The 8,503-nt window shown below is 43.6% G+C and overlaps 2 pseudogenes; one reads left to right on the forward strand and one right to left on the reverse strand.

Moving 5' to 3' along the window:
• Positions 1-3,312: 3,312 nt before the first annotated feature.
• Positions 3,313-4,082, reverse strand: LOC121164015 (annotated as a pseudogene).
• Positions 4,083-4,120: 38 nt separating this feature from the next.
• Positions 4,121-7,549, forward strand: LOC121164391 (annotated as a pseudogene).
• The last annotated feature ends 954 nt before the right edge of the window (positions 7,550-8,503 follow it).

Below are 8,503 nucleotides of genomic sequence, written 5' to 3' on the forward strand. Positions count from 1 at the left end.
ATAAACATGATAGGTGAAATAATTCACTTTCACAACTTGGAATTTGGAATATCTTTTCAATTAAATATTCACACCTTCCACCATGAAACACCTTGAGGTGTTGAGAACCCTTAATTTCAGGGAAGGAGTAGGATCCTATATACAGGATACTGTAGGGCTCCCCAGCTCCCATATGTACAGCTGGGTTTAGAACGAGATCATTTGATTCCTCACTTGTCAGCTTAAGGAACCACCAGACTGTTCACTATTTAACAGAGCACTGCACCCTCAATAGAACAAATAAAGACAGGGTTTTTCCCCTTGCTTTTTGTACAAATTGTAAAAATTCTAATGATTGCTTCTTACTAACTTTAATGCCCTTCCTATTTAAGGTATGTTTAATAATATCAGCATATAAACTTCTTTCGCTAGAATCACTCTGTCCCATTTTGTAACTGACAGAGGGTACAATGCTTCTTAAAAGTAAATGTTCTGACTATTCACCCCCACCTGATCTACACTCTTATCAGGAGGCCTGCAGTGCCCTTGGGTGAAGTCCGATCCACACCGTGAATACGAATATCAATATTAATAGAGAGTAAAGAGGTTTACCTTCTTCGAGCAGTCACGTCGGGCGCCACTTGCCGGAGACCAGCTCCAGCTGACTGAGAGCTTGCAAAGGATGCGTGGATCGGCGAAATGATAGGAAGAGATAAGACACGGACCACTATGGCTTGATGCTCATAATGGACAACTCAGAAAAGTTGCCTTCTTTATTTATACATAAATCATCACAAGTTTTTGCACAACATCCAATTGTTTCATTTTTCCTTACATCATGCTTATGAAAATGCAAGAAGCAATCCTAAAAAATATTTTCCCATTTCAAAGAAAACATTCTTAGCAAACCATTACTCATTGAAACCTGCAATCACCTGGCTGAAGCCAGGAACTCCACAGTTGGCAGCACATGCAGTTACATAGTGACAAGTAGTTTACTTATACTCAAAATCAATGTTTACTAAACACAAACTAATATTGATTAAAATATTAAGAACACAGAATTAAAAGATCATAAATGAAAGGATTTTATAAAAGCATATAACATAGATTATTTGCTAAATCTTATAATCAAATCATGCATTAATTATGGTCACCTTCACCTAGTGCTGATTCAATTGTTTTTTGTTCTTTTGTTAAAGGGCAGTGAAAGGGATCAAGGCAATTCAGCTAATCTACAAACAGAGGGCCTTTACAAGAAACTTTCTTTCATCTATATAAACTGTTTTCTTTCCCTAAATATAAGTGCCAATATAAGATTGAGATTTTAAGCCAATTTGAGGGGGTTCACACTTATTTCCTTACAAAAGATGCCCCATATACTTTTGCTTTCTGTGGTAAGAAACTAAAATGCGTCATATCATGTGTTGTAACAGTTCGAGGTGCATGGTAAACAAACTCTTTGTACCTCCAAGATTGCCATCTGTTGCAAGATATTATCAAGCCATTTATTAAGGAAAACATTACTTATACTAGGGCAAAGTTTAGGACAAAAGTGGGCACATAACAGGATGTTTGGAAACATAGTGGGCTCAATTGTATTATTGTATACTTTTAACTGTGTGTCATAGCCTTACGTTACTACAGGTGTTTTTATCATAACATGCTAAATCAATTTGAGGTGTCATGCCAGTTACAGGAATCACTTCACATTAGCAGAAAAACAACAACAACACCCTCAGAAGAATTCTATGAAACATCAGAGAGGTGATTGAGTTCCATACAATGGGTGAGGCAGCAATGAGGTGACCAGAGACATTCTGCCGGGCCTTGCCACGCAGCCAGAAACTCCTCGCAGCCTTGCTAACTGAGGAGCGGTGCTCATCACACACCCGTGCAATCTGACCCAACTGCACGGCTCCCCACACAAGATATCAACAGTAGCATACGTAATCAGTAACAAGATGTTGGCAGGTACAGCATAAATCACATTCTGAAGCAGTAGCTAGAAAAATTGACGCTAAGCGTGTGATTAGTTTCATAACTTCTTTCCCAAGCATCTAGCCAGATGGGGATTTTCCACTGGCCCACAGTGCTATATTCAAAATGGCTTCAGTGTGGCTACAGCACACGGCTCCTGACATGGATTCAGTGTGGCTGTAGTACACGGCTCCTGAAGAAACCCAGTGAGAACAGCTAAGGAAACGGTAGTTCACCCAACTCCAAATCATTTCCACACAGCTCTTCCACTGTTGACATGGCTTGTCATCGTAAGCAACGACAGGTAGGACAAAGAGCACTCAGGAAGAGACTGGGGGCAGAACCACAGGCATGTCCTGAAGTGGAGGATGAGACCAAGGACTTCTCCAAACAGATCCAAGGCACAGAAGGATCTGTACCACCTGCAGGTGCCAATGGCTGATGACATGCAGTGGGCAAGATTGGATTGACACTGATACAGAAAGCATGACGGCATCACCAAGTGAGTGCATACAAAGGCATGTTCTTTTTTTAGCTTTAAATAAATTTTATTTCACAATTAATTTTATATTAAATGCATATTTTATTACACAAAAATAATATTTTATTACACAAATTGTATATTTTGCTAGTTTATACACAATTATTCTCACTCTCCATAGAAAGGCTGCTTTTTACTTCTCATCTGGTGATGGCAAGCAGTAATATCCTGACATGTTACACAAAAAGTAGTAGGAATGCCGCAGGTTATTTAAGTTAAACACAGTATACTTGCACATAGCTCTTACACCCAATATCAGGAATATGCAAAAAAATATTCAAAAATACAAACTATGGCCCAGCAAGTTAGCATAGTGACTAAAGTCCTTGACTTGCAGTCACCAGGATCCCATATGGGTGTCGATTCTGATACTCACAGCACTGCTTCCCATCCAGCTCACTGCTTGTGGCCCGGGAATGTAGTTGAGGATGATCTGAAGTCTTGGGACTCTGCACCCATGTGGGAGATTCGATGAGTCTCCAGGCTCCTGGCTTTTATTTGCTCAGCACCTGCCATTGTGATCACTTAGGGAGTGAACCATTAGATGGAAGATCTACCTCTCTATGTACCTGACTTTACAATAAAATAAATCTTTAAAAGAATACAAAATGAATTATCTGTAGGCAAGGGCATGACAGCAGCATACCATTATATATTGTCAACTGAAAGCAGTAACTGATGCTTACACTGATTTTCTTCAGCCAGTCTTTTAGTCATCTCTCCAACTGGATTCTCTGAAGTTCTCAATGAGGAACACTGCCTTGCGGGTCCTGTCACAGTTCATTAATAATGGTAAAGCACTATTCTAGAAATTAAAACATCTCACCTCCCATACCCCTTCCCATTCTGCCCATCATGGCCATTCCAGGGCCCTTCTCTTGGGAATTTCTGTGACGAATACTTCTGCTGTAGGTAACAGAGAGGCCACTCTAGCAGCGGCCAGTAAGCCAGTTCTTACAATCGTTGCTGGATCAATGATTCTTTTTTCTACCATATTCATTAAAGGCCCAAGCATAGCATCATAGTGAATTTAGGAGAAATTCTGCCAAATTTTCTGCATGACCAAAGATCCATTAATGCTTGTGTTCTTAGCAGATAGTCATTGTCGGAATTTTGAGTGTTCTTTTAATAACATGTATACCAATCTTTTGATCTTCATTAGCTGAAGTTAATGAGTCCAAGGCTGGAATGCACCAAAGCAGTGCACATCCACCTCCCAGAACAATGTCCTCTTCAACAGCAACTCTTGTAGCATTCAGGGCATCTGTAACACCCCTTCCTTTCCCTTACTTCAACATCACCTGCCCCACCACCCTGCAGCACAGCAACTCCATCTGAAAGCTTGGCATGGCGTCCATTCAACTTCTCCTTTTCATATTCACTAGTTGTGACATCTACCTGCTCAACTGTTTCCTGAAAAACTTTTCAATTTGAGCCTTGTCTCCTTTTCCTTTCAAAAGCAGGGCATCATCTTTGGCCACATGACTTCTCCAACTTTTCTGAAGTCATGAGATTGAACATCTGCAAGATTCAGGGTCAACCACTCTTGTCCAAATACTGCAGCACCAGCAGCAATAGTCATGTCTTTAAGTTGGTCTTTTCTGTTGTCACCAAAACCCGATGCTTTCACTGCTACAACCTGAAGACCAACTTTTAGCCAATTCAACCCAGTATACTTAGAGCCTCTTCATCAACATCTTCAGCCATTATAACCAGAGGCTTACGGTGAGCATTGGCAATTTCAAAAGCAGGTACAATGAACTGGACACTAGAAATTTTCTTTTCACTCAACAGAACATAGGCATGTTAGAATTCACATTCCTGATCTTTAGATGTATTAATAAAATAGGGAGAAATGTAGCTTTGGTCACACTTGATGCCAGGAAAGCATGTTCTGAAAAACAAAAACATCCTGACTTTTGCCATCAACTGCAATCACAGGCCATAACTCTTTCAATTTACTTTTCCTATATAAGGTGTGCTACATGTGTACCAGCTGGCGCTCTGATGCTTGGCGTGGGGCTGCTGGACTTCTACAGCTAGGGATGCTTCAGCCCACTAGAGGTCCTGTTCTCTGACCTCTTCCGGGATCCGGACCATTGCCGCCTGGCCTTCGCTGTCTACCCCTTCATGATTAGCCTTGGTGGCTGCCTGGGCTACCTCATGCGACACCAGTGCCCAGGCTCCCTACCTGGGCAGCCAGAAGGTGTGCCTCTTTGGCCTGCTCACACTCATCTTCCTTGCCTGCATGGCGACCACACTGCTGGTGATGAAGGAGGTTGCTCTGGTTCTGGCGGAGCTAGTGGAAAGATTGCTGGCGTCCTCTGGGCTGCCCGCTGCTGTCCGTGCTATGCCCACCTGGCCTTCCGCAACCTGGATTCACTCTTCCCCTAGTTGCACCAGCTCTGCTGCCACATGCCTTGCACCCTGTGCCGCCTGTTTGTGGCCGAGCTGTGCAGCTGGATGGTGCTCATGAACTTCATGCACTACTATACGGACTTCGTAGTTGAGGGACTGTACCAGGTGTGCTCAGGGCAGAGCCAGGCACCGAGGTCCAGAGACACTATGATGAAGGTGAGGATGGGCAGCCTTGGACTCTTCCTACAGTGCGCCAAATCCCTGTTCTTCTCCCTTGTCATGGCCCCGCTGCTGCAGCAATTCCTGGCCAGAGTGGTGGCCTTCCCTGTGGTTGCTGGCGCCATATGCCTGTCGCCCACCGTGGCTGTGATGCCATCCTCTGCTGCCCTCACTGGCTTCACCTTCTCGGTCCTGCAGATCCTGCCCTTACATTCTGGCCTCCCTCTACCACCTTGGGAATCAAGTGTTTCTGCCAAGGACAGCCTGACCACCAGCTTCCTGCCAGGCCCTAAGTGTGCTGCGGACGTCCCAATGGACATGCAGGGGCTGCAGGTGACAGCACCCTGCTGCCCTCTGCAACCTTGCTCTGCAGAGCCTCCACCTATGTTATGTCTGTGTGGGTGGCGGTGGAGCCAGCCTAGGCCCAGGGCATGCTGGGCCAGGGCACCTGCCTGGACTTTGCCTTCCTGAATAGTGCCTTCCTGCTGTTGCAGTGGCTCCCTTGTGCAACTCAGTCATTCCATCACAGCCTACATGGTGTCAGCCGCAGATCTGGGCCTGGTCGCCATTTGCTTTGCCACACAGGTCGATCTCCCAGCCTCCAGGTCAGTGCTTTCTCTGCAGCCTCCAGGGAGGGCTGGCTGGGCAGGTGGCTTCCAGAGTGAGTTTCACAGTTTGGATTTGTGCAGGGAGTGGCAGGGCCTGGAGCATTGGATTAGCTCATGCAGTGGAAGGCTTGATCTGAAGATGGATTACCCAGGCTCAGGGTGAACATCATGTGTCATGAGACATACCTGGAGAGGGCAGGCGAGGCCCAGACCTGGCCTGGCCACCTGGGCCCCTATCTGTAGCTCCCTCACCCCATCCTGTACTTCCCTTCCACCTCCACCACCCAATTGTCTGGGAGTGGCAGAACTGCAGGACTTGACAATGTGAAAGTGCTGGGGTGGGAGTGGTGGGAGGCAATAGGAGAATGCCCTAGAGGGTGTGGCATCCCTTTGTCCCCCGACCCACATTTTATATGAGATCATGGCTTGACTTAACTTATTTATTTAACAAAGTGGAAAGGAATCCATGTCCAGTTTTGCCAGGTAGACGTCTAGGAGTTGCGGGGAGGGGATAGAATCCCCAACTGCGGGATGCCCTGACTTGGCTGACCATGGGGCAAAGCGCTACCAGGATCACCTTCTCTGGGGTCACTGATCTGGATCCCAGAATTACCAGATCCCCAAACCTCAGAAGTTCTACTGACCCCAACTGATATCGCATATACTAAAAGCCAAGGACAAGGGGACTCAGGGAATGTGAGAGTTGGACTCCAGGAACCAGCAACTTCCCTAACTGTCCTTGTGTGGCCTGGCGATCTTTACTTTACAACCTTCACTCCACTTTGTTTTCTTAAGGCCTGGGCTCCTAAGAACAGTGCCTGCCAACTCTGCCTCTCTCTCCAGGCCTCCCTACTAGCCCCCAAGGCCACTCTATAGCTGAGGCAGGACCAGAAGCAAACAGTGTATTTCCTCAAGCTGCCATCTCCCACCACAGTTGCCAGGGAGTGGCTGTGCATGGGGAACAACACTCACACTCAGCAGTACCCCTGCCTTGGCTGAGGAGGTTTAAGTGCTGCTTGCAATAATATTTGTTTTATTTATTTAGCAGATTAATCATTGTAGACTGTTAGTGAGCAATCAGAGTATAATATTTATGGTGGTGAAAGTAAAGGCTTCTTATATGTTTAAATGTATACATAATCATATATACATATAGAAAAACAATTTTCAAAATCAAATATATTTTCCTATCCAATAATTTACACAGTAACTTTTTTTCATACAAGGGGATCTATTAATCACTAAATCATTAGAAAGTGATAGTTTTGTGATCTCCTGGGATCGCCAATGTCCTTTTTGTCACTGTTATTACTAATATCCATGAGTAAGATGATTTAGTCCTTATTTTACTCCCGTTTGAACCACACAGGTCACATCCTGGTATGTGTTTCTACCGGAAAATATTGGACACTCTTTTGAACCACCCTAGTGTCAATTCGATACTGTTGTTACAAGTTCAATAACACCACGGAGATGAAGATTGATTTTTCTTCTCAACCTATGTTGGACTGTATCTAGGGGATGTATAATGGGAACATAACAGAAATAAGTATGTTCATAGGTAGAAACAGAAAGTATGTGTCCTCATGCATGCAGTACAAGAATGGACTCGCAGTGAAATGCCAGATACTCATACATTGTTGGGAGTCACCTAATGGAAATATGACCAACTTGTGAATATATACAAATGACACATGTTGTTTTCTGGAGGGGAGAATGGTGGGGAGAAAAGGGAACGTGGGAAGTTGGGAAAGACCCCTGTGCCTATTCAACTCTGTCATAAATCAAAGAACAAAAAACAACTAGGTATAACTATAATTCTCACATTTCACATTATCCCTTTAGACTTCTTCGTTCTCCCTAACTGTAACCTCATACTTTTTCTGTTTTACCTGATATTTCTCCCTCACCGTGATAGTAATCTATTCAAGTACCTATGTTTTGTATTTTGTTACATTCAGCATACAATATTTTCTATCTAATTAAAAAAATTTTTTTTTTAATATTTCTCCAATTTGTCCGTGTGTTATCATGAATGGTGGTGTTTCCACTACTATGTGTTTTTTAAAAAAGTTTTGTTTGGAAAGTCAAATATACAGAGAGGAGCAGAGAAAAAGAGGAAGGTCTTCTGTCCATTGATTTACTCCCCAAGTGACCGCAATGGCTGGAGCTAAACTGATTCAAAGCAAGGAAGCCAGAGCTTCTCCTGGGTCTCCCATGCGGTAAAGGGTATGATGGCTTTGGGTCGTCCTCGATGGCTTTCCTAAGCACAAGCAGGGAGCTGGATGGGAAGTGGAGATGGCAGGGTTAGAACCGGCGCCCATACAGGATCCCAGCACATTAAACGCAAGGTCTTTAGCCACTAAGCTATTGTGCCGGGCCCTCCACTATTTTCAATAAATCATATTCCACTGTACACATGTACTTATCTTGAAATTACTTTAATCAACTGCACTAATGATGGATATTTATGTTAGTTCCACATCTGTTTCTGCAAATAATGCTATGAATTTGCAGTTATGTCTAGCTAGAGTTAGAAAAACCAAGTGGATTTTCATATACAATGTTTAATTAAAAATGCATATTGGGATTCTGGAAATTGAATTTCCCAACATCATATCCATTTGGACTGTCAGCAATTGTTACATAAAAATTATTGCCATTTTAAAGATCCACACTCTTGCCCAAAGAAGTGATTCCTGCAGGGGTAGTGCTCATCCGGAATTTCTCACTCTGACATTTTTTCTCTCATCCAACTAAATGAACAGTTCAGCAGGGTTCACTGATATAAACTGAATGTCATAAACAAAACTGAATT

Source organism: Ochotona curzoniae, unplaced genomic scaffold (genome assembly GCF_017591425.1).
Source record: "Ochotona curzoniae isolate NIBS_2020 unplaced genomic scaffold, NIBS_Ocur_1.0 contig_66, whole genome shotgun sequence".
Lineage (NCBI taxonomy): Eukaryota > Metazoa > Chordata > Mammalia > Lagomorpha > Ochotonidae > Ochotona > Ochotona curzoniae.